The sequence below is a fragment of the Choloepus didactylus genome, chromosome 15 (genome assembly GCF_015220235.1).
Source record: "Choloepus didactylus isolate mChoDid1 chromosome 15, mChoDid1.pri, whole genome shotgun sequence".
NCBI classification, from domain to species: Eukaryota; Metazoa; Chordata; class Mammalia; order Pilosa; family Megalonychidae; genus Choloepus; species Choloepus didactylus.
Genome location: NC_051321.1, coordinates 87,392,016 through 87,419,144, shown reverse-complemented (window position 1 = coordinate 87,419,144; position 27,129 = coordinate 87,392,016). Strand labels below are relative to the sequence as shown.

The 27,129-nt window shown below is 48.4% G+C and overlaps 1 pseudogene; it reads right to left on the bottom strand.

Annotated features, from left to right (window-relative positions):
- The window catches only part of LOC119509977, a 49,723-nt pseudogene that overhangs the window by 5,408 nt on the left and 17,186 nt on the right, over positions 1–27,129 (bottom strand).

The window sequence follows — 27,129 nt, the reverse complement described above, 5'->3', positions numbered from 1 at the left end:
TCCAGGACCTCGGTGACATAGGCTGTTTTGGTTTGCCAAAGCTGTCAGAATGCAATATTCCAGCAATGGGTTGGCTTTTTCAATGGGGCTTTGTTAGGTTACAAACTTACAGTTCTAAGGCCATGAAAATGTTCATATTAAGGCAGCAACAGGACGATACCTTCTGTGAGGAAAGGCTGCTGGCATCCGGGGTTCCTCTGACACCTGGGAAGGCACGTGGTGATGTCTGCTGGTCCTTCTTTCCCGGTTCTGGTTTCCTGGCTGTCTCCAAAGTGTCTCTGGGCATTTCTCAGTCTTATCCTCATAAAGGACCCCAGTAAAGGGATTTAGACCCACCTTGAATGGTCTGGGTCACATCTCAATTGAAATAGCCTAACCAAAAGGTCCCACCCACAATAAGTCTGCACCCACAAGGATGGATTAAAAGAACATGGCCTTTTCTGGGGTACATAACAGATTCAAACCAGCACAAAGGCCAAGCCCCAGAAGGCCATGCCATCTTGGGTGGGGGGGTGGTGGATCTCACCAGGGAATGGGGCTCCAACAACTGCAGCTCAGTGCTCTCTGGCTCAAAATTCCTGCGGACCCACCACCATACCTTCCTAGCAGTTCATGGGCCCCAAGGGTGTCCCCCAAGGTCCACTGCAGCCCTTGTCTTCCACCTGGTGCTCCCCATGCTCACTTGCTTCTGGCAACTGATATCTGCCCTCTGCAGGCCTGCAGCTGATGTCCGTTTTCCAGGTCTCAGACTCCAGCCATTGTTTCTGTCTCTAAATTGCAGTGCCTGCACCAACCTGGGGTCTTATCAGCCTCAGATACCAGATTTGAGTGGTTGAGGAATGCCCTGTACCAACCCACGTGAAACACCCTTATTGGGCCCCCAGACCCAGCACACATTTCTTTCCTGCTGTCTCTTCCAGATCCTTCCTCTAGTCCAGGGGCTTGGCTCACCTCCCTGAGAGCCCTGGAGACATCTGGTTGACCTCTCGCAGGGCTGCACTCAAAATCATTCCTGTGTTTCCATCCCCCAAGCCTGACCCATGCCCCAGGCAAGCCTTCCGTCCCCTAGGAACACTCTTTTCCATCCAGCACACCTCCATGGGAGAAGGCAGCTGGTGATCCTTCCCCTGCCGGGGAGGCTTTAGTCCTGGGAACGACCATCAGCCCCACCCACTAGGATGGTCTCTCCCACACAGGACACTGTCCTTGCTGCAAAGCCAACACCAGCCGGGTGTCCGCACCTGCTGCCTCGGCTGCCCAGCTCTGTGGCCTGGCCACCATGCACACACACTGATGCCTCAGGGCAGGAGATGTGCAAGCCAGACCTGATCCGTGGAAAGCTCTGTGTCACCCAGGAAATCTCTGTTGTGCAATTCTGTTGGCCTGTTTCCTAAAGTCAGAGAGCTGGAGTGCCCTGGTCAAAGAATGGTCTCAGTGTTTTCCGGTGAGAACTGAGAAACCCACAGCTCTCTTACCTGGCATCCCAGCCCGGCCTTCGTCTCCCAACATTTCCTTTAAGGCCCACTCATTCATTCACTCCACACAAATTTATCAAGCTGTTCCTATATTGTCTTATCCTAAATTATTAGTGGTGGTGGGGGGGAGTTGATATCTTTAGGATTTTTCTTCTCTTGTAATTTAATTGCATTTAGTCAGCAAAAATGGTTGAGCAGCTACTGTAAGCTGAGGATTCTCTGGAGGCTGGGATCCACTGCGGGGACGATGGGCTGGACCCCTTAGTCCCTGTCCTCGCACTGCTCCCACCCTGGAAAAAAGTCACATTCCAGCTTGCCAGAGACCTGGTCTCAGAGCACTGGAGAACACGTAAGGCCAAACATTTAGAGTAGGTTTCATTTCCAAAGTGTGATATCCAGTAAGTGCTTGATGTATTTCCCCACTCCCTCACTGGAGACCATCCCCCCAGGGCTCTGGGCCCTGACAATTTCCTCCATGAAGCCTGTCCCTGCTCCTTGGTTTCCTCTGTGCTTGTCCCTGCTTTGTGGCCTGGAGCCCTGGGGGGAGAGACCTTCTTTTCCTCCCTGTGGCTCCCAGGTAGGCGTCCAGGAGGTGTGCATTCAGAAAGAACCAAATGAGAACCCTCTGACCACACGTGGCATCTCCCATGCAGCCATGCCATGGTCCTGCACCCCCTCCTGCCTCAGCCCAGGGCCACCCTCAGACGTCAGGGCTCTTGGAAGGGGAGGCCCTGGCCAGGAGCATCCACCACACCTGGGGCCCAGGGTGGAGAAGCCCAGGCAGGGCCATGTCTCTGAGAGCTTGTTCTAGAAATGTGTGTCTTCCAGGGCCCTGGGCCCAATGGGCTGTGGGGCCACCTGCCCCAGCGGTCCCCTCTCTGCAGCAGGTGGGCTCGTCTGCCCTTCCAGGCCAGCAGCATCCTCGCACCAGCCATTTGTGCCTCCAGCCCACTGATGGGAGGCAAAGAGGCCAGGGTAATGAGGTCATCAGTCCAAACAGGGTGCCCGGCTGCCCAGAGCATGCTGCAGGGGAGGAGAAGACCCCAGGGTTGTAATTAGTGTGGGTGCCAGCCGAGTGTCCCCTTCCATCGGGGAAGATGGCCATGGGGCCCTGCTTAGGTGAGGGGTGTGTGTGTGCACAGAAGAGAGAGGGGTAGGGAGAAAGGGAGGGAGGGAGAGAGAAGAGGAGGGAGGGGAGAGAGAGAAATAGGAGAAGAGTGGGTGAGGGAGGGAGGGATGGGGAATGGGGAAAGAGAGAAAAGGAGGAAGGAAAGGAGGTGTGGTGAGAGAGAGGGAGGGAAGGAAGGAGAGAAAGGAAGGGAGGGAGGGGAAGGCACAGAGAGAGAGAGAAAGGGAAGGAAGGAGGAAGGGAGGGAGAAAAAGAGGAGGGAGGTAGAGAGGGAGAGGAAGAGAGAGAGAAAGGGAGAAGGAAAGAAGGAACGAAAAAGGAGGGGAGGGGATGAGAGAGAGCAGTGCACCTGGAGACAAAGCAAGGGGCCTGCAGAGGGGGAGAGATAACCGTGAGCTCTGGTCCCTGAGCTCTGCTGCTATGAAGCCAGTTGGAAAGGACTTCTTATTTCACTTTGCATCCTTTGCTGCACTCTGCCTTTGGATTCTTGGGCAGCCAGCTCTTGAGCGCTCCCTAGTTCTTCTGGATTTACTCATTCCCAGGCAGTTTCTAGCACGTGGTTGGCCCAAACGCCCTCCCCTCCCTTGGGTCAGTCTTGCCCGGGACCCATGCCTCCCTCCTGCTGCTGCTCCAGCCTCCACCCTCGTTTGTTCCCAGCCTCACTGCTGATGGGGCACGGCCTGTCCCCACTGGCCTTGACTCCTCCCAACAGCCCACTCCTCGGACGATCATAAGAGAACAAAGGAGAGTCAACTCCTACCATGTGCCTGCTTTTGAGGAGGGGCTGTCATCCAGGTTGGACTGATGGGGTGGCTGCAGTGTGGATGGCCAGGGTCCCTGCTCTGAGGCCACAAGGCTGCCTGGAAGAGACCAGATGTTCACCTGGGCTGATTGCTGAGCCGCTGCGTATTGGCTCCTGGCCACACTGACACAGAGCTGAATTGTGGGAACTTCTGTCATGGTACATAGGGGTGATGGGTTCGATTGCATCCCCCAAAAGGGTATGTTGAAATCCTAACTCCTGGCTCTGTACATGTGACCCTATTTGGAAATAGGGCCTTTGCAGATGTGATTAGTTAAAATGAGGTCATACGGGAGTAGGGTGGGTCCTGAACCCACTAAGCCTGGTGCCCTTAGAGCAGAAAAGGAGGCAGCAGACAGACACGGAGATGAGGGCCGTGTGGAGAGGGACGCAGAGGGTGGTGTGACACGGCCCCAGGCCAAGGAACATCAGGGGCTGCAGACAGACCCCAAAGCCAGAGGAAAGGAAGGATTCTCCCCTGCGGGTCTCAGAGGGAATGGCCCTGCCGACCCCTCAAGTTTGGACGTGTGGCCTCCAGAACCGTGAGACAATAAATGCCTGTTGCTTTAAGCCACCTGCTCTGTGGGGCTTTGTTTGGGCACCCCCAGGAAACTAAGGTAAACGGCCTCGCTGGTATGTGCTCGTTGTCATCACCCTGTTTCTTGGGATGTGAGAATGAAATGAGCAGAATTGAGAGTCAGTTACAGACTAAAGCAAAAGAAAAAGGAGTGACACACCTGACACACACGACATACCAATTAGAAAAGCTAAAAAAATATTATGACAAAACCAAGGGCTGACAAAGATGTGGAGCAACGGGATCTCCTACACATTACTGGTGGGAACGCTAATGGGGCAGCCACTCGGGAAAGCAGCATGGTGGCTTGTTGTGCAGTTACAGGCTCTCTCACCACATGGCCCAGAAATGACACTCCAAGGCATTTACCCTGGAGAAATGAACACGTGATTCTGTGCAAAGACCCGTTAACAAATATTTATGGCAGCATTATTCATAATTTCCAAATACTGGAATCAACCCAAAGACATCAGAGGGCAAGTGGATAAATAAACTGCAGCACATCCATGCCACAGAATACCAGTAAGCAATAAAAAGGAGAGAAGTGAGGATACAGGCAACAGTGTGGCTGAATCACAAATGCATTACGCGAAGTGAAAGAAGACCTGCCAAACTGTATGCTATGACTCCTTTCATAGGACATTCTGGAAAAAGCACAACTGTAGGGACAGAGAACAGAGCAGTGATTGGCAGACGGGAATTCTGTGGGGAGGAGAAGATGACCACAAAGGGGCATGGAGAAACTTCTGCAGGAAATATTCTATAAGGAAATAGATGATGAAATACTGCTGTAGATATATGGGACTGAAATCCTTCTATGTCTTGACTGGGACAGTGATTACGTGACTGTATGTGTTTGCCAAAATTCACAGGAGAGTACACCCGAGAAGGAGAAGTTGTACAGCATGTAAAATTATACTTACATTCACATCTTTAAAAAATACCTAGTGCAGTAGCTCCTCTTTATCTGAGATTGAAGGAGATCAAAGCCCACCTTAATAAGTTATTCATTTTTTTATTAGAGCAGTTGTAGGTTTATTTAAAAAACATGCTAAAAATACAGAGTTGCCACAAACTCCCCCCTCCATACACGCAGTTTCCCCTATTATTAGCACTTTGCATTTGTGTGGTATCTTTATTATAATTGATGAAAAAACATTATACTTTACTATAAACTATAGTCCATACTTCACATTAGGGTCTCTGTTTGTGTTGTACGGCCCATTTCTTTTTAATTTTTATCCTAGTAACATATATACAACTTAAAATTTCCCCTTTTAACTGCACTTAAATATATAATTCAGTGGTGTTAATTATATTCACAATGTTGTGCCACCATCACCACCATCCATTACTAAAACTTTCCCACGCCCCAGATAGAAACTCTGCACCAATTAAGCATTAACTCCCCATTCCCATCCCTACCCCAGTCCCTGGTAACCTGTATTCTAGTTTCTGATTCTATGGATTTGCTTATTCTTATTATTTCATATTAGTGAGATCATACAGTGTTTTAATAATGCACATAGCTCAGTGAAGACAACTACTGTCGATGAGCTGCAAAGTACCCAGCTGAAGGGGTGGGGAAAAGTGGTGCAAGCAGAAGCAGAAAGCTGCAGGATGTGGGCTCAGCGATCTGCAAAGGGTCCGGGGGCTGGAGCCCAGCTCAGTGACGGGGGAAGGAGCCAGCAGGACCCAGGTGCGGTGTGCTCCGGGGTGGGCATGTACCACCTGGGAGAAGCAGGGCCCAGCCAGGTGGGGCTGGATCAGGAGGAGTCCTGGAGAGACAGGGCAGGTAGAGGCTGGTTCTGCTTGCTGCCCACCCCTAAGCACAGGGCAGGGATGGTGGGGATTGGGGGCTGACTCTAGCACAGAGAGTTTCACAGAACAGCCGAGAACGAGAACTACTACACCTGGACCCAAATCCCCGTACCTGGGCCAGGTGAGAGGAGCTGGGTGAGGAGATTTTCATTCTCCATCCCATTTAGTCCTCACCACAGCCCCAAGAGCAGGGGTGCATTTCCCCACTTGGATGGTGAGAAGTCAACGTGTGCAGAAAGTGTGGGACTTGCCCCAGGCCATCTGTTGCTCCCTCCGGGACCTCCTTCCAGAGCTGCACAGCTCCGGAGCCTGCGCTCAGCCCCTGGGCCAGCAATGATGGCTGATCATTGCCTGAAACCTCTGCAGACCTCATCTCACTCAGCAAGACCCCATCTGGACCCAGGCCAGGCCCATAGGGTGCTGCGATGTGGCTCACTTCCAGCAGCTGGGGCCGGGTGCAGGTGGAGCCGCAGCTGCCCACTGGGTCTGGGGCCCTGCAGGTCTCTGACTTCAGCGCAGCAAGGCACTGATTGCCGACATAGGGGGCTCGCTGGAAACTCCACATCCACTGGAGGAGCAGGAGAAACCTCGGCTGGGGATCCTATGCAGCCCTGGCAGGGAGTGGGGTGGAGCATTTTGCCCCCTTTGAATGTCTAGGGTTGGGCCCTGCAATAACTCAGGGGTGCAGCTCAAAGGGCCTCACAAGCTACATTCAGCCCTTTCATCACCCCAGACTCAATTCCCACCTGTTCTGGGCACCAGAGGGGAAGGAAACCAGGTCCCTGCTCACAGGCCAGATCTCAAGCTTGCCAGGAGAGGAAACTGCCCGGCTGGTGCCCATTCCCTGGAGGAGAAGTTGGTTGGTTGAACCACTGGCAAGGTCAGAAGATAACAATGCCTTCGATTGAGGAAACAATTCTTGCATTCTCTGTTTTTGTGGCTCATCTCTGCACGTGGAACTTGAGAAGCTCGGGTTGGCTCTCTTCTTTGGAGGGGTCCTGTTTAAAGACCGTTGTTGTTTGGTATGGTCCTGGGCCTGCTTGCACCCCATCTGCCTCGTTGTCTCTCTCTTGCTTGCTACCTTGTCTACCTTATTGTCTCTGTCTTGCTTGCTACCTGGTAAAATGCCCTCTGCCCTCCAACCATGCAGTTGGGGACATGGTTTCCCCCAGTTCCTGGGAAAGGGGATGATGCTTTGTGTGCGGAGTTTATTCCTTCTGCCTTGGAGGACTCTCACCTCCTGTGGCTGGATTTCATAATTCAAAAATGGAAATTCTTATCTGGCTATAGAGCCCCAAGAAACAAAACAAGCCTGGGAAATATAACCTGTGATAGGCTTGGATGTCTCCAAATCCTGGGTGTCTCCCACACAAAACCTCAAAGCCAGAGGCCAGCCACGAGGGCCCACCAGCCGTGGACTTGGAGATGGGCAGAGGGAACTGGGCTGACATTTTCAATTAGGTTTCCCCGCAGCGGTGTGTCCCAGATCCCCGGGAATATGGAATGAATGTGTGAGGAATTGGAGCCCAGGGAGCCTGCCTTTGTCAGCTCCCCCTGCCCAGGCGGTGTGTGGGAGGCTCTTCTCCAGGATTCCCAGGCCCAGAATTTCTCTGCAGAGAGATTCTGATTATGCCATATTATTGTGAAACAGAATGGAGCTATCATGGAGTGGAGGTGGGGTTGTCCTTTGGGGTCCAGCATCTGCCGAAGTGGATGAACGATGGAGGACAGCTGTGTGCTCACAGGGCAGTCACAGCAGGCTGCGGAGTATGGAGTGGGGGGCTCCAAACTGAGCCTCAAGTATCCAGCATTATCTGCATGACCCTATACATCTGTTTGGCAAGGGAGGCAACTGGTCAACCAGCTATGTGTTTTCTTGCTTGAAGCCATGAGCTGGTCCTTGTGGAGACAGATAGGCTCTTTTTTTTTTTAATTGTGATTGTTCAGATACCATACAACTATCCAGAGATCCAAAGTGTACAATCAATTGCCCACGGCACCACCATACAGCTGTACATCCATCAACACAATTACTTTTTTTTTAATTTTTAGAACATTTGCACTACTTCAGAAAAGAAACAGACAAAAAAAGGAAAATCACATCCTCCATACCCCTAACCATGCCCCCCCTCCATTATTGATTCATAGTTTTGGTATGATACATTTGTTACTGTTGATAAAAGAATGTTAAAATACTACTAACTGTAGTATATAGTTTGTAATAGGTATACATTTTTCCCTATATGCCTCTCTATTGTTAACCTCTAGTTATAGTGACATACATTTGTTCTAGTTCCTGAGAGAGATTTCTAATATTTATATAGTTAATCATGGACATTGTCCACCACAAGATTCACTGTTTTATACATTCCCATCTTTTAACCTCCCACTTTCCTTCTGGTGACATGTGTGACTCTGAGCTTACCCTTTCCACCACCTTCACACACCTTTTAGCACTGTTAGTTACTCTCATTACATGCTACCATCACCCCTGTCCATTTCCAACTATTTAAGTTCACCCTAGCTGAACATTCTGCTCATAATCAGCAACCTCTCCCCATTCTTTAGCCTCATTCTATATCCTGGTAACTTATGTTTCATGTCTATGAGTTTACATATTATAATTAGTTCATATCAGTGAGACCCTGCAATATTTGCCTTTATGTGTCTGTCTTATTTCACTCAATATAGTGCCCTCAGGTTTTCTTCATCAACCCATTTCTTTTAAGATGGTTTTGTTCCAACACTGTACATTCCGTCCTAAGGAAACAATCGCCGGTTCCCTGTATAGTCACATTTCTATGTATTGAGCACCATCACCACTCTCTATATAAGGACATTTCTTCCACAAAGATGGAGGAAGAGTCAAAGAAGGCAGAGAGGCAAAAGAAAAAGGCAAGAGAAAGAGAGAAAAACAAACAAACAAACAAAAAACTTGATAGCTAGAAGGTGACAAAAGGAAAGAAAGCATTAACCTAAAGTAGAATAAAGAGTCAGACATCACTAATGCCTGGAGTCCCATACCCTTCCCCTATTCCTCACCCCCCCCCCGATATGCATTTAGCTTTGGTATATTGCTTTTGTTACATTAAAGGAAGCATAATACAATGTTTCTGTTAATTCTAGCCTCTAGTTTGCATTGATTGTATTTTCCCCCCATCCCACCCTATTTTTAACACCTTGCAATGTTGACATTCATTTGTTCTGCCTCATGTAAAAACGTATTTGTACCTTTTATTATAATCGTTGAGCACCCTAGGTTTCCCTGAATTACACAGTCCCAGTCTTTATCATTTGTCTTTTGTTCTGGTGTCCCACATGGTCCCAGCCCTCCTCTTTCAACCATACTCGCAGTCATCTTTGTTCAGTGTACCCACATTGCTGTGCTACATCACCCAAAATTGTGTTCCAAACCTCTCACTCCTGTCTTTTCCTTTCTGTCTGCAGTGCTTCCTTTAGTGTTTCCTGTAGAGCAGGTATCTTGTTCACAAACTCTGTCATTGTCTGTTTGTCAGAGAATATTTTAAGCTCTCCCTCATATCTGAAGGATAGTTTTGCCGGATATATGATTCTTGGTTGGTGGGTTTTCTCTTTCAGTATCTTAAATATATCACCTCACTTCCTTCTCACCTCCATGGTTTCTACTGAGAAATCCACACATAGTCTTACCAAGCTTCCTTTGTATGTGATGGATCACTTTTCTCTTGCTGCTTTCAGGATTCTCTCTTTGTCTTTGACATTTGATAATCTGATTATTAAGTGTCTTGGCATAGGCCTATTCAGATCTATTCTGTTTGGGGTACACTGTGCTTCTTGGATCCGTAATTTTATGTCTTTCATAAGAGATGGGAAATTTTCACTGATTATTTCCTCTATTATTGCTTCTGCCCTTTTCCCTTCTCTTCTCCTTCAGGGATACCAATGACGCATAAATGCTTGCTTTTCATTTTGTCTTTAAGTTCCCGGAGATGTTGCTCGTATTTTTCCATTCTTTTCTCTGTCTGCTCTTTTGTGTGTAGGCTTTCAGGTGCCTTGTTCTCCAGTTCCTGAGTGTTTTCTTCTGCCTCTTGAGATCCGCTGTTGTGTGTTTCCAGTGTGTCTTTCATCTCTTGTGTCGTGCCTTTCATTTCCTAAATTCTGCCAGTTGGTTTTTTGAACTTTCAATTTCTACCTTATGTATGTCCTGTGTTTTCATTATATGGTTCATTTCTTTTGCCATATCTTCCCTAAACTTTTTGAATTCAGTTATTATTACTTGTTTCAATTCCTGCATCACAGCTGAAGTGCAAGTTTGTTCCCCTGACCGGGCCATAACCTCATTTTTCTTGGTGTAGACAACAAGTTTTCTGTTGTCTAGGCATGGTTTCCTTGGTTACTCCAATCAGGCCTCCCCAGATCAGAATGGGCTAAGGTCCCAGAAGGAAGAAATATTCAGTATCCAGTTTCCCTGAGGGTGTGTCTTAGAAAATTGGTACACCCTGAGAGGCCTCAGGTCACTGTGCCTTTCTGCCCAGCAGGTGGCGCCTGTTAGCCTATAATTCTTGACTGGGGTAAGTTCTGAATGAAAGGCAGGTAGTAGAGCTGGGCCCCACCCCTTTCCTCTTAGAGAAGATAGATGCCCTATGGGGAGGTCATTAGCATTTCAGTGGTCTCTCTCTGCCTGTGCTATACCCTTGTCTGGGTCACAGAACTGGGAACTGAAAATGGCTGAGGCTTTCTCCACTGAGTCGAAAAAGGAACAGAGCTAGTCCGAGGCGACCCTCCATCTCTCCAAGGTCAGTCATCACCCAAAGCCTCTGTCTACTTGTTGCGGATTCGTACCTCGTAGTGAGCAGTTCACACTCGCTAATTAAAACCCCAGTTGGAGCTCAGCTGAGCTATATTCGCTTCCTGGGAGAAAGCTTCTCTCTGGCACCACGAGGCTTTGCAGCTCAGGCTGTGGGGGAGGGGTCTCCTGATTTGGAGCCACAGTTTTTACTTACAGATTTTATGCTGTGATCTCGGGCATCCTCCCAATTCAGGTTGGTGTATGATGAGTGGACGGTCATGTTTGCCCCCCTGCAGTTATTCCAGATTATTTACTAGTTGTTTCTGTTTTTTCAGTTGTTCCAGGGGGACTACTTAGCTTCCACTCCTCTCCATGCTGCCGTCTTGAGAGATAGGCTCTTATTCAAGTCCCAAATCCTGCTGGCCCAGGATACCTGGTTCCTAACACCCAGATGTTTACAGACCTGTGTGATGCGTCCCTAACCTGAGTCATCCAGTTCCAAAGTCTAATTTTCTATTTTTACTTAATATTTTCTTTAAATTGATTCACTATTATTGCCTAAGAAAATAAATTTTAGAAGGGAATTTTATATCTCAGGGAAAGTAGAAGCATATTAATACTTCCCCTAAATAGAAGGGACAAAGAATATTAAAAAGGTTATTAAATTATAGCAAGATACTGTTTTACCAGGTTTCTCAGATCCAAACTGTTCTCTCTGTTAAAAAGGGAAATTATCATGTGTTAGGACAGTGTTAAAGTCATGCTTGTATGAATTTGAAGCATACTAGAAAGAGGATAATAGTCATATTATAAAATTCCATATTCTTTTGTCCAAACATCCATTCATTCCTGAATGCATGCAATCATTAAATACTCATGGGGTGCTTGAAGGAATGCTTCTTAGGAGGACAAATGCAGCACTAAATATCAGACTAAGTTTCTTCCCTTGCAGGTTTTATAATCAAGCAGAGCAGATGAACAAGAAAAAGTAAATGAATTCAAGAATTATCTATTTTAGAATGTAAGACGAAAATAAAGAAACCAAAGAGAGTAGAGTGTGGAGTGTGTTTAAATAGGGGTGTGTTTCGTGGTGGGCAAGGGGAGCATGGATCAAGAGTTATGTTTTGGACAGGTGTGTTCGAGATTCCAAATAGACACTCAAGTGGTGATTTGACCTAGGGCCGCGTGGAGGGATTGGGGCTGTAAAGATAAATGTTGGGGTGACAGTTGCAGAGATGGGTGTTAGAAGCCACAGGCCTGGATGTGACAGCCTTGGGAGAGTGTCCACCTTACCTGCCCCTACCCTTCCTAACGCCTGGGGAGGGGGGCCTCAGTTCACCACCATCACCACCAGGGGTCTTTCTTCTTTGAGTGCTGGGAAACTGGGGTCCCTCCTCATTGCCCCTGCAGGTACCACAGACATGCCGCAGACACGCACTGGGCTCCACAGCCACACACGCTTCCAAAACCCAGCTCCTGCCCCAATATTTTTTTACCTTGATTCACACGAGCCAAGAAAAGCTTGGCTACAGAGCCTTCAGGTTCAATCTTAAGGCTAGGGGGCTTGGGCATGGGTGAGGGAGAAGGAAATGGAATTTAAAAAATCCATCCTTAAGAAAATAACTCTTTGCAAACCCGAGTTCCGTGGGACCCAAGAGCCTCTGTGGCTCCGAGGAGGCGGCAGTGAATAGGGGCTCTGTTAGCAGCTGTGGGGCCTCCAGAATCAAAACACGCCGGGAGATCCGGGCAGCCCTGCCCCCCGGGTTTTGCGAGGAAGTGGCCTTTCCCCCAGAGCTGTCTGCTGCAGCAGGTAAACAGCCCGAGGTGAGATGGAAAAGCCCCCACGTTTATGTGCAATATTTTTCTTTTTGCACTAATAGAACCATTATAATGCACCACCGAGACAAGGTTTGTATTTTCTTCTTGGGCTATTTCAGGAGATCACCTTGAGACCCACCTGCTCAGCGCCCATCTTCTCTTCTGTGAACTTGGCAACCAGCACCAAGGAAGGCTTGCACCCAAAAAATCAGATAGCTCGCCTTGGTGTGTGTGGGGTGGGGGAAGGAAAAGACAAAAGCAACCACCAACAGCCGACCAAGTCCCAGAAGCCGCCTGGTGCCTGCTTTCCCCTGGAGTCCCCACTGAACCCCTTTTTGCAGACAGAGAGCTGAGGCATGAAGAGGGGTGAGTGAGAGGCGAGCACCGTCTGATAAGTGGCCTCTTCAGAGGTTTGCCAACTTGTCTGACTTCTCCACGGCCAGCGGACATGGAGGCCGGCGTATCCGGGAACACTGGGCACGGACCTCTGTTTCCGTCCTGGACTGATGACGATGCATCTTGTGGTAGATGTAAAACAGAAAGCTACTGTAACCCACTTGTCCAGAGGCATCAGGGGCTCCCCACGAGCTGCCTTTCGCCCCACGCCTGTTCCTTGGTGACTGGTGGGGGCATTTTGACAGTGCATTCGGGGTGTTGCACCCATGAAGCCTCATACCGATCTCCCCCATTTCTGCACATGGGTTCCCTTCCTGCCTGTATCTGCCTAGCACCTGCAAGTGTCTAGCAAGAGCTCTCCCCATCTCCACCTCTGCCTTCTCACGGGCCCTCAGGACAGCCCTGTGGCATCCGAACCATCATCAACTTTTTCTGGATGATCCTGCTGAGGCCCAGAGAGGTCTAGCAACTTTCCCAATGTCACACAGCTGAGACTCATGCTTAGATCTAAGGCTCAGACTCCCCAGTCCAAGCTCTTTCCCTGCTCTGCACTGCCTTCCTGGGTGAATCCAGAAGGCCTTGGTCCTTTACCCCATCCAGACACTCACAGGCCTGAGAACAACATGGACTGTGGCCAGTGACCATGGCCTATGGAGCCCTACATGCCTGCCCATTGGAGGCCCCATCATCACCTTCATACACTGTTAGTCTTTTTGAAGAACTTGACATGTGTTTTCTTTTGTCCTCCCAATATCCCCAAAGGTTGATATTTTATACTCATTTTATGGAAGAAGAAACTGAGGTGGAGGGACTTGCCCAAGCTTACACAGCTGCCAAGTGGGAGACTCAGGAGGCAAACACAGCTCTGTCTGGCCCCCAGGACTACTGACTTTTTGCTATACCCAGTGGCTGCCCTTCAAACCTGTAGCCAGGGTGGAAGTGAGAGCAGCTCCTAAGACCACCTTGCGTTCTGCCCTGTCGATGCACAGGCTCACTTCTTTAACTGAACGCTGCATGTCTGGGACAAACCTAAGGTGGAAACCCTGCACAGCACGTTTCAGGCTTTTCCTGGAATGTTCTGTCTTTGAAGGGAGGTGCAGCCTGCTTTATCCTGGTGGTCGCCTAAGTGTCCCCTACCTCTCTTCCTTTTCTTCTTGCATGGTTCTCCAAAAAGAGCATGCTTCCTTCTGGTTTGCTTGCTGGCTAGTAATCCTGAGCTGGAAGGACCTGTGGGAGATTGACTAACACCTCCCACATGACATGGTTGTGTCCTAACCTGCTGTACCATGGGTGTGAACCCATTTGTAAAACCAGATCTTCAAGGATCCTATTCAGATGAGGCCAAATTGATCCCGGGTGGGCCTTAAACCCATATGACTGAAGTTGTTATAAGCAGAAATTTGGACATGGAAGTAGAAGTCACAGGAAGTGCAGAGAGACAGACGGCCATGTGACAGAGGCAGAGGTTGAGTTATGGACTGCTGGCAAACTGCCAAGACCGCTACAGACTTCAGAGAAAGCAAAGTCCTGCAGATATCTTGATTTTGGACCTCTAGCCTCCAAAACTCAGAGATGATAAGTTCCTATTATTTAGTCCAACCAGTTTGTGGTGTCTGGTAGAGCAGCCCAGGCAAACTAAAACTGGGTCTGAACTCAGATCTGGAATCATGTTCCTCTGCCCTGAACCTCACTAGGTGTGGAGATCACATGTGGACACTTTGGAGGCTGATTCAGCCCTTAGCTTCGGGGACCAGTTCACCACTCCCCTCCTGCTAAACCCCATGCATCATTCTCAAAACCAGAAGGCAACATCATCACTTCTCTGCTTGAAGCTTCATTTCCACCATCCCTGAAGCCCAGCCGAGACTGGCGAGACCCTCTCGGAAATGTCCATATTCTCTTAGATTCTGTGTTAACGCTGCTAAGCTCCTAGGGGAGCTGCAAAGACAGAGCATGCAATATGCAGAGCCGAAGAAGTAGCAGCTCCATCCAGTTCCATGACAACTTCCTCTCTGAAGCCCTGATTCTGGGCAGAGATGAGAGATCACTTTCTCTGGGGCTGAGCTTTCTCTCACATTACAGGCTTCAAGGTTGCAGCCCAATGTGAACCTTCTCCAATTCATTTACTCTTGGCAAAACCCAGCTTCCTCTCTCAAAACAAATGGAAGCGTGGAAGGCTTGCAAAGTTGACTCCAAAGGCATCATGCATATCTACAAACTCTTAAAATCCAACATTTGGATGAGTTGCATGGAGATGGATCAGAAACACATGGTGTCGATTTTCTTTAAGCTGCACACGGGCCTCCAGAGTTAAGGGAAAGGGGCTTGGCACGGTCCATTTGGGAGCTACAGATGTCAGAGCATTTGAAACATCAGCAAATGTTCCCCAGGCAGACGGTTCTTTGGCCAGCTCCCCTCAACTCTCATTTCCCTTCCTGTGGGACCTGGTAAGGGGGGAAGGAAATGAGGAATCAAGGAGGAAGTGAGCTGGTGAGGAGAAGGTCCTCAGGAAGGCAGACACTGATGGGGGATTGTAAAATCTTGTGGACTCTTTGGGAGTTTGGGGATAGAGTTCAAGTGGGTTCTTAAAATCCATATTGGCAACAAGTTTCCAATTGGTTCTCCCTCCGCAAGTCAGGTAGTGTTCCTTCTGGGCCGGCCATGACTATTACAAATGAGCTCCCACATCATTTAGGAACTATTCACATCCTGTAGCATCCAGGGTAGGCAGAGTGATTGAAACCACATCTTCTGCTCTCTGGAAGCACAGGCCCTTTCCACGAAACCTGGTAATGCGTAGGTCATGGCTGCCATGTAAATTACTTGACTGCTTTTGAAGGTTTGATCTGTCATTTCCCCCCAGTTTACTTTTCAAACAAAGCTCTGTTTACTAAGTGAATTCTACTTTGAAGATCTCAAATGATACTTTGAGATCATGTCAAGTTTTTGACACGTAGCCAAGGCCAGATCCCATGTGTTCCAGGAAAGACCAGAAAGATCACAAGATGTGTGGCAAGTGCTCGGAAGGTCATCTAACCTCTGACCCCCTGAAGCACTTAGAGACCCTCCCGAGGGCCGACAGCCCCTTCACTGAAGCCAACAAGGCATGAGTAGCCCCGATTCACAATTATCCAGCTGCACATCAGTCTCAGTGCTAAATGCCACGTCCCACCAGAATACCACGTCCGTATTTATTTCTGGGTGGGGAGCAGTGTGGAGCAGTGGGCAGGGTAGGAGTTTAAATATCACACTGGACGGGGATGCAGTCTCAGACACCTTCTGTCTTGAGGAGAGTCTGTAGTTCTCCACGTTCCCTCCTGCTCTCTGTGGCATGCAGCTCCACAAGGGCCGCTCCGTTAACCTTGAGCCCTGGATCAGAGGTCTGGGTTTAAACACCTTCCTGGAGCCTGTGGGTTTTAGGGGCCGAGTTTCCCACTCTCTCTCACCAGGGAGATCACGCTGGGCTCTAAATGTGTATCATGACATTTATCTCATGTTGCCCCTTTTCCAACTGCTTATCAGTAGGATGGGATTCTGTAGGATAAACAGAAAGGCTGCAAGGCCTTTGTGGGACCAAAGCTTACAGGGCTTGGTGTGAGCCTCACGTTGGATCTCAGGGGCTCTGCACCACTGACTGTTGCCAGGCAGGGCTGCAGGGTGGAGTGAGGGGAGACGCCTCCTCTGGGAGCCCCCTTGGCATGGGGGCAAAGGGATTAAACAGAGAAACACTATGAAATATACAGAACACCTGTGAAATAGCAGAGTCACAGGGCACGCTCATTATGTAACTCATGCACTTCGGTACTTTCTTTTTTATGATAAACTGGTAGCTCTTCAGTAATTAGAAAGAAAAAAAATTAAAGGTTTAAAGAAGGATAAAGTAATACACAGAATGTCAAAACCATAGGAAGGAATAGTACATGACAATAGTACAGATGAGTGAGGGATCTAACTGCAGAGGTCAGGAGGGTTTAGAAAGCTTAGGAAAAGAGGGTGAGGTTGGTCTATTAGGCGATTAGAGAGAAGAAGCCACATCCCAGCCATGTGAACACCATGCACAGGGTCTCACTGCAGGAGACCGGCCAGGGCCCAGGAGTTAGGATCAGCTCAGGGAGGCTGAAATGCCAGAGGGAGGAAGGGCTGGAGATGAGGAGGAAGATACGGGAAAGCCAGCTTCAATTTTTATCCCAAAGGGAGGAATGCGAGATTAAGCATGGGCCTGGCATGAGTGACCACATTTGCATTTTAGAATCTCTTTGGGATCTGGGGAAAAGCCTTGAAGAGTGGCAGGCTGGAATCAGGATGACAGACTCAATCAGGGTTTATTTTCAACCTGCTTCAAAGGCCAATGGTAAGGTGGTCAATTTTGCTAAGGGTCTGTGCAAGGCATCACTGTTGGTGCAACAGTGCAGAGGGCACCTGACTCCCCCAAAACGCTCCCCCCCTCCCCCTCCAGCATCTCTTCCCCAGTGGAGAAGGGTTGAGCTGGGTTTCAACAGCCCATCGATCTTCATTAAGTGAAGTCTTTGTATCCAAGAGGGCAGGCTGCCTTGGCAAAGCTGCTTGATGGAAGGGCTGTGACCCCAGGGTGATTGGAAATAAAGACTAATTGACCATAGGAAAGTCAAACAAAGCCCATCCCTGGGGCCTCGGCTCCCTGGCCACTTATTTCTCCTGAGCTGCTGGAGCCCTCGGAGACATTTCTCCCCTGTCACCCTCCTAATTCTTCTTCCACAATGGAGAGGCTGGCCGGGCACTTCCCGTCTCTCTCACCTGCTGGAGCTGCCCTCAGACCCAAGAGCTGTCTCTTCATTTGGCGCCTCTCACATGGCGGAGGGTGGGATGAGCAAGGAAGCCCATGGGACTGAGTGGGGCCGTGCAGACGGAGCTGCTGCCCCATTGTGTTGGAGACTTTCTCATTAGGATCAAACTCCCCTTCATGGGAAGGAATTTACTGGCATTAGTCTCCGTTGGATATTTGGGAGCAGTCGATTTATATGGAAATCCCGCCATTGGCACAGGGCTTTTTCACACATTATTTAGTAACATTTCCTGTACTGGGATTGTTGATCCAGAAATGAAGACTCTGATGCTAAGCAGCTCATGGTCCCTGTTGGTGTGTGTGTGTGTGCACATGTGCCTGTGTGTGCATGCATTTGTGTGTCTGTGTGTGCACATGTATGTGTGTTGAGGCATTACAGAGTCAGAACCCACCAGGAAAACCCACGGTTTCTAAGGGAGGCTCAGGGGGAGAGTGGGAACCCAGATGGGGCCCACTAACTAGGCCAGGTCCTTCATTTTACCATAAGGGAAACTGAGGCACAGAGAGATTAAAGGACTGTCCAAGGCCACACAGCTGGTTAAAATGGGGGATCCAACCCCAGGCAATTGACTGAGGCCCCTGCAAGCTTAACCCCTAGGATGTGGAGAGTAGCAGCTCCAGGCTCCATGGTTGCTCAGGGGCTTTAAAAGAACTCTTGTGTGTACAGTGGCTGGCACAGAAGCAGTGTGCGTCCACAGCCAGGCCGTTACGACTTGGTATGGACTGAATCATGTCCCACAGAAGCTTTGTTAAAGTCCTAGTCCCTAGATCCCCCAAATGTGACTTTATTTGGAAATAGGGCTGTTGCCAACAACCCCCCACCAGAAGCCAGGAGAGTGGCATGGGACAGACTTTTCCCGCCAGACCTGAGAGGAAGTGTGGCTCTGCCGACACCTTCATTTCAGACTTGCAGCCTCCAGCACTGTCAGGCAATAAATTTCTGCTGTTTTAAGCCACCCAGTTTGTAGGACTTTCTTAGGGCATTCACAGGAAACCAAGCCACCACTATTCTATTCTAGCCACTGGGGGAGCAGGGAGAACTGTCCCTCACCCCCAAGGCTGACACTGTAAGGGTGAGTGTGGTTGGGGAAGAGGGCAGGTGCCAAATCCCATGACCCCTGTTCCAACAGTGACCCACCTCACTTCCAAAAGTGGGAGCTGCAGCTTTTCAGTCTGCTTTTGGTTTTCGATGTGGGTTGCACAGCAGAATATTCAAAGTGTGGGCCTTGACAAGTCCCCTGCTTCATTTTGTGCATCTGAATCTCACGGACCCACCTGATGACGCTCAGTTGTTTCTGCTCGACTTGTTCACTCCGCAGATACCTACCGAGCAATGGCCCTTTACCAGTCACCGTAGCCATGAACAAAACCTCTCTGACCCCCGCCTACAGAGCTCCTGTCCCAGCAGGAAGCAGCGGGCAGGATGGGGAAACCTCTCCACGTAGGTGCCATGGAGCACAGATAAAGCCCGATAAGGGCGACAGAGGATGGGTGTGATGGAGGTGGGAGGAGAGGTTTGGAGAGCGGGTGGTTGGGTGGTCAGGGAAGACCTTGAATGAAGACATCTCCAGGGCCTTGGGGTCCTGCCTGTCCCCCACTGAAGCAGCCATTCTCAAGTGTGCATCAGGGTCCCCTGGAGGGCTTGCTTGCACCTGGGCTCCTGGGCCCCAGCCAGAGGTTCCGATTCAGCAGGGCTGGGGTGGAGGATTCCAGAGGCTGCCCAAGGGCCATGCTGTGAGCAGCACTGCCCCGGGGCCCTCTCTCAATGCGGTAATCCCAGGGGGTGCATGAGCTCAGGCAGACCTGTGGACAGAACTGCCTCAGAAGAGGGTGCTAGAGGAAACAAGGAAAGCAAAGCAGGAAAACCAGGATCCCATGTGGCTTCCACTCCCCAAAATGCAGCTTCCGGCATGGATCCCACCATGTCTGAGCATTCCTGGGAAAAGGATCGCTGAACATCAGTGAGGGTATTTTACATTGTGCAGGATTCCCAATGAGAAGAGAACTGTGGGATGTCATTGGCAGTGTGAAAGGAAGGGGCAGATGCGGGACTGAAGGCTTGTGGAGTTCATGCTCTGCCATGCACAGCGCTGTGGGCTTGACAGTCCTTATCTAATCCTCCTGGTAACCTTCAGTTTGGAGCTATCACCCCGTTTTACAGGTGAGGAAAGTAAGGCTCCCAGGGACAATAAATGGCACAGCCTAGACCAGAACCCTTGACCTTACCACCAGTCAGTGCTACTCCAAAGCCAAGGAGCAAGAAACCAGGAACCACCACTGTTTGCTTTAGGATGGACCGATCTCCAGTCCCGTAAAACATCAGTGAGGGGGGCTGGGACGCATTGGTTTGCACACAGTGAGGTGAGAAACCCAGATCACTACAGATACCTGAGAGATTGGTTCTGCTCTCCTCAAAAATAATGGCCACTGCCCCAGCACCTGTGGCAACAAAGGCACCTTCCAATTAGACGATGGTCCCTCATCTTGAGGATCTGATTTAAAACCCAGGCCATGGAAGGACTTCTGGGTAGTGAGGTAGACTTCACACTCAACATCCTCACTCACCTTTATTCACTCTACAGACATGGTCACATTCGGTTTTTGAAAGGGAGCCTTGTCTTTTGAAAGACAACTCTCTTCTCCCTGCAGATTTAGGTTTTCGCCTACTTTATCCAGATGTTGTCCTGTTTCTTGGTTGCTACACTGTAGGTCAGGGTTTTTCAAGCCAGTGTTTTCCAGCTGTGGCCAGAGGGCTTCACACACAGCCTAATGTTGAGCTGTTTGCCCCCTTGGGGGCACATCATAACTAAGTTGGCTTAGCGGTGGATTCATTGACTTCTCAGTGGCTTTAAGTTTGTTGGCATAGTTGGTTATTGTCAAAGTTACGTAAGGGCAACAGAGTTTTGCTTTTGAATCATGAGCCAAACTTGCAGAACCTACACCATGATGCATTAGGAATCATCTCTTGATAGACCCTTACATTTTTCCAGCAGTGATACTGGTTCAAAATGGTTGAAAGGAGCACAGATGGGAAAAATTTCCTAACATCTGGGAGAATAGGAGGAGGATTTGTCAACAGACTAAAAGTTTCTGTGTCCTGGTTCTTTAATGACAAATAGGAACAGTCAAGGGGTCCCAGATTTTTGAGGGAACCATCAACAAACTCAGATACACTGTCAACAAATCCTCCCTTCTCTAGCCCTCCTTCTCCTCCCTCCAGAGGGGGCTGGAGCCACCACTTCCTGGGCCTGGTGGAGGCTCAGTGGTGACTTGGATTGTGCCTTGAGGTTTGGGATTCTGCTCAACCATTTACCAGCTTTTTAGCTTCTAGTATTTTGTTGTGCTTAGCTACTCTGCCTCTTTTAATTAAAAAAAAAAAGTTTGTGCTTTTTAAAATCCCTTTATTGTCATTTTAGTGGGGTTTGATGAGGGAGCTGAAATAAATAAGCACGTTCAATCAGAAATTCACTCAGAGTATTTCTAGCTCTGGAAATAAACACTGTCTTTACTCTTATGACAAAATTACTTGAAGATGTAGTATAGTAAATGAAAAAGGATTTCAATGAATTAGAGAAAACGTATGCTTTCCAACAAATGAAAATACAACCCAATGCTCAATTATGGGAAAATCTAAGTCGAGAAATTGTTAGCCCAACCAGAGGGTCCTGAGAAGAAAGTTTTCAAGAAAAAAAGTAGATTTCTTCCTACACATGATATGATTTAGGGGTTAGGAAATATTAGTGATAAAGTGAAGCCAAATTATTCTTTTTTATGATAAGGGAAATATATACGAAAGACAATCCAAGAAAGATAAATAAGAAAATCATAGTTCAATAAGGAAAAAAAACTCTGTTGCATGATTTCAGGGCAAATTGTAGAATATGAGAAAAGAGGATCTGTTTGACATATAACAATTTTGCTTGAATAGCACTGGTTTGGGGATAAAGTCTTATATTCCTTCTTCCTGGGTCTAATCACCCTACTGGAATATTACAAAATAATATCATGAAAGTGGTTTATTTTTCTTTTTAGAATTAACCTACAGACAACCTACATGAGACTATCATCTTTCATAAATTCTAATGGATACATTATTTTTATATTTTGACATCTCTGAAATTGGGATACAATCAGTAGAGTGTCATAGTTTAATTGGCAGGATTATTTTTTAATTAAGAGAACATAAAATGATGTCTTAGAATTGATGGCATGTTAACTTTATGAAAATATGACATATTGACAGAGGAGAAAGGAAAATATAAAACCCAACCATTTGAATTAAGACTAGAATTGACAGATGATGAGATGGAGCAGGGAGGGGAAAGGTAGGGGAAGCAGAGTTTAAATTCTTTCCTCTTTTGTGGTGGGGGCTGAAATGGCACCTCTGTAAATAGGGATTAAGAAATAGTTTTGATCATATTTTAAAGTTATAAAGGCAAACTAAAAGAATCGAAAGAGAATTAAAATAATTACATATATATATAAAGTTTGAGCTAAGTAAAATCTGATGTAAGTAATTTAAATTTCTACTTTTTGGGGGGTGGGGACGAAAGACATTGTTGGGAGCTGTTAAGTCAAGACACAGAGCTCTAACTGGATTATTTAGTGCTACGAGTGTCATTACCAGGAAAAATAAAACAAGAAGCTTTGAAATGTTACTTCCCCTGAAGAGGAGGGTGGGGAGGGGAGAGGAAGGGAGAATTGTATTCTTTTGTTCTCTCCGTTGTTTGGATTTTTATTTCTAAGTGTATCACTTTTATAAAATTCTGTCCCCACCTTTACTTTTCTTCCTTCTTTTATTTTTCTTCCACTTTATTCTATCTTAGGTATCCTTGTAAGTCCCCTAGTGTTTTGTAACAAGACTCAGGAGGCATAAATAACTAGTATAAACCTCTCACCAAATCCATAGATAGGCTTCTGTTCCCATTTCACAGATGGGCACACTGAAGGCTGGAGACCAAGTGAGTCCGGAAGGTGCAGTTTGGAAGTGCTGCTGTTTGGCTCCAAAACCCACTGCTCTCAGCACCTGTTCCTGTCACAGACGAGCCTACAGGGTATTCTTATGGCCAATGCCACTTGCCAGGGAGTGGAAGGAAATTCCTAATGCAGTGAATGCTATATTGTCAAGGACATTTATTTGTAAACCTCTAAGCCAGGTGACTGGCATAGTGACCCTATGTTTGTCCGACTGCCAAGCCGTGAGAGCTGGTGACACCAGCCACATCCTCTTAGGCCACAGCTAGACTGAGCCACGTGGCCAGATATGGAGCCACGGGGCCGGGGCAGGCACCTCCCTGCTGACAGTGTCCACACCGCTGGCCCCTGGACCCCCAGCCGCCCTCCCTCCTCCAGCTCCACGGCTGCCCCTCTTGGCCCCACCCCGTGCCTCTGCCCTTCTCCCCTGAGCCCATGGCCCTGACCCCACGGGTTGCTCCCTGGACCCCAACTGTGGGCCCAGGCCAGGTGTCCCGAGCCAGGGGAGAGGTGAAGATGACTCAGGAGTCACAGAAGTGGTGGGAGGAGAGACTTCCAGGACCAGCTAAGCCTCTGCCTCCGTGGTCAGGATCCCCAAGCTGGGGCCCTCTTATCTGTCTGTGAAGCCGTCTCCACCTGAGTCGGGGTTGCTCCTGACTCAGGGCTCATCTTATCTCCCTCTCTGGCCCCTGGGTTAGCCCAGCACTGCACACAGAAGGTGCTCAATAAACACCAGCCCCTTCCTCTCCATTGCCCTCGAACTTGACCTCCATCCTGAGCCGCCCCTGCCCGTCACTCTTCCTGGGGTCAACTCTCAGGGAGGCCTCGGCTCCTCCCCGCTCTTGGCTTTGCTCTCCCACACTGGCCCTGATAAAAGCTCCAACCTGATTTATCCAACACCCTCTGCTCCAGGCCCCAGGCCCCGGGGACCGTGAGAGGAAACAGGCTCCATGTGCTTCCAATCGGGCCTCTGAGCTCATTGCATCTTTGCTCTCCCCGAGCTGGGGGATGTGCAGACACCCTGGAACTGGCTCTCAGCTCTTTGTAAAGATGTTTTTCTTAGAAGCAGGAAGTTCCATCCTGCCAAGAAGAAATGAAAACAAAGCCCCCCAGGGTTCATTCGGGGTTCGCGGGAGTCGGCGCTGAGCTGCTGCAGGGCTCTGGGCCCTGCCAGGCAGGAAGTTGTTTAGGGGGCCCCTGTCTGGAGTCCCAGGGAGGGGGCAAGGCGGGCCTGGCAGGGCAACTATCTAGAGCAGAGCGGACACAGGCCTCCTGCCCCAGCCGCCCAAGGGCTCCCCAGTGACCCCAACGTGACCCTCCTGATGCCCTCCTTCTTTGCTATAGCCTGGCCTCTCTAGCCCATTCCTCTGAATCTCTGGAGAGCTTGGGGGCCCTATGGGAAGGACACAGACAAACCCAGAGGCTGTACCCTGTCTCCAACCTGCTGGGCTGTGCATCCCTGTACAAATGGCAGCCCCTCTCTGGGCATGGAGCCTTCACTGTGACCTCAGGTGGTTTCTCTCTGCATGGCCCCACAGCTTCCCTAAGCCTCTGCCACCAGCATCTCTCCAGGGTCCAGGCCTTCCAGAAGGAGGGTCTCCTCCAAAGGCTGTGGGCATGTTTTGGTGGGAGGCTCCCAGGGGCTCGGCTGCTGTAGATCCAGGGCCAAGGGCCTGAGCAAACCCGGCTGAACAAGAGGAGTGACTGCTCTTTCCCGTCTCCGGGGACTCTTCTCGGCTGGCAGCAAAGAATTCATTTCTACCTTTTTTATTCATTCATCAGACCTTGAAGAGCATCCATTTGCTCAATGAAAAAGCTAGGGCACCGGCCTAGAGTCAAAACGAGTCCTGCCATTTACTCACTTGCTGTCTTGGGCAAACTCAGTTTTCTCATCTGTGAAATGGGGATAAAAATCCCTGCCTTGCTGGGTTCTCATCAAGATCCAAGATGGCCTGAGGTCCCCTGTCCCTCAGGGAAGCCTGCCCACGTGCTCCTCTGGGTAACGTGTTGACTGAGAAGTAAATTAAGCTGCAAGGCTAATAAAGGCATTTTATTTGGGGGTTGTGCCAGTTTGGAAATATTATGTCTCCCAAGAAAAAGCCATGATCTTATAACCCAATCTTGTGGGATCTTTGGATTAGGTTGTTTCCATGGAGAATATAACTTTGATTAGATTATTTCCATGGAGATGTGGCCCAATCCATTCAGTGTGGGTCTTAATTAAATCACTGGTGCTTTATAAGGGCTCAGACAGAAGGAGCTCAGTGCTGCAGTTTAGAGAGACAGTTTAGAGATGGTCATTAAAAGCAGAATTTTGCTGACGCTTTGCAGATACTAGCCCAGAGTTTGCCCCAAGAAGCTGATGCAGAGACATTTTGGAGAACAACATTTTGCAATGCAACCTGGGAGCAGGCAGACGCCAGCCACATGCCTTCCGAGCTAACAGAGGTTTTCTGGACACCAATGGCCTTCGTTTGGTAAAAGTATACTTGTGTTGATGCCTTAATTTGGACATTTTTTACGGCTTTCAAACTGTAAATTTGTAACCAAATAAAACTCCCCTCATAAAAGCCAATCCATTTCTGGTGTTCTGCATAACGGCAGCATTAGCAAACTGGAACAGGGGTCTTAGAATTGCAACTGGGGGGACACAGACTCAAGTAGGAACCCAAATCGTGTTCCATCTGGCATTTCCAGGCAAGCCAAAGAAAATTAGACAAGTTGTTTGTGGTGGTGGGTGTTTGGGGTGCTCCAGTTGTCCTTCAGGTTGGATGGTTGAGTGTTTTATGGTCTGGTGTCCTTGGGGTTTTGACGAACATTGTTGCTTGAGGTTTTGCTACTTTGGCAGTTTGGGGTCTCTGGCTGAGACCTGCCTAGAGTAACCTCCAGAACAACCTCCCAATTTCATTTTAAATCTCTTAGCCATAGGAGTTCTATTTTGTTTGATTTCTTTTAACTCCCTGCAGCTCTTGGCAGCTGCAAACATCATCTCCCCTTGGCTGTGTGGTTGCATGTTGGTCCCTTCGCCGTGTTTCTGAATGTCTGGGGACGGGGGCTATGTTTTATTCCTCCATCTGTCCCCAAACCCTGGAAGAGGGGGCTGCTCACTCAAGGGTGCATTGAATGAAAAAGGGAACTGATCAATTTCCTCTGTTGGGTCCTGAGGTCAACGAGATCTGTGAACACTGTTGGGACCCAGGGAGGTGGGCGGCTGATGTCAGTGGGCACCTCCAAGCCAGCGGAAGGGCCGAGGTGATGCTGAGGGCAGATGCAAGTTCCAGAGGCCGGGGAGCGAGACCCTGGGTTCCCAGAAGATGGCTCAGCGTCCAGCTCAGGCCCCGGGTGACACTCACTGGCCGGGGAGCACAGCCCCGAATCACGCTTTGAGGCAATTTCAGTATCTGGTGCTTGGCCCCAAAACTCGGACAAGGGGTGCATATTACAGGGCAGTCAATTTCAGCTCAACCCAAAACAGGAGTTTTCAACAACTGGAGCTGGCTGACTATGGACTGAAACACAGCCCTGGGGGCCTACATGCAAAGCCGATTCCAAGAACATCTTACCGGAGTCCTCCAACCACTGAAGATTGGATTTTCATTCCAAGAGTGGTCCATGTGAGCTAATTTTAGAAAGCATGCAGACCAACATTTCAAAAACAAATTATACATTTTGTTCAGCTTAAATTTTATGTATTTTTGTGGTTATCCTCTATGTATGGCAAATAACTATTTTTCATTTGGGGAATAACTGTCTTATATTAACATAAATATACAAATACAATACCACTTACAATCATTAAAAAAGGAAATACTAGATATTTCTAACCAAAATCTAACAAAACAAGTGCAGAACCTTGTGTGCTGAAACTACAAAATACTGATGAACGAAATTAATGAAGATCTAATACAAGGAGAGAGACATATCATGTCCACGAATCGGAAGACTCAACATAGCAAAGATGTCTATTTACCCCAAGTTGATGTAGAAGCTTAATGCAATTCCTGTCAAAATCCCAGCAAGATTATTTTGTACATATAGGCAAGATTATTCTAAAATGCGTATGCAAAGGCACAGAAGCTAGAATAGTTCATTTGAAACAGAATTTTGAAGCAGAAAAATAAAATGGCATGAACCAAACCACTGGTTTCAAGACTCATTACAGAGGTCAGTGATCAAGTCTGTGTGGTGTTGGCAGAAGGACACACACATAGACCTGTGGAATAGGACAGAGAGAGAAGAAACAGATCCACACAAATATGTCCTTTGATTTTTGATGAAGATGCAAAAGCAAGTCAATGGAAGGACAGCCTTTTCAATACATTGTGCTGGAGCAACTGGACATCCATAGACAAAACAAACAAACAAACTAACAAAAAAACCTTGACCTAAGTCTTACACCTTTTACAAAAATAGAGCATAGACTTAAATGCAAAATGGAAAACTGTAGTTTAAAAAATAGATACATATAGAAGATCTTCAGGTTCCAGGGACATGCAGAGTTCTAAACACCAAAAGCATGAGCTATAAGAGGAAAAATTGTTAAATTG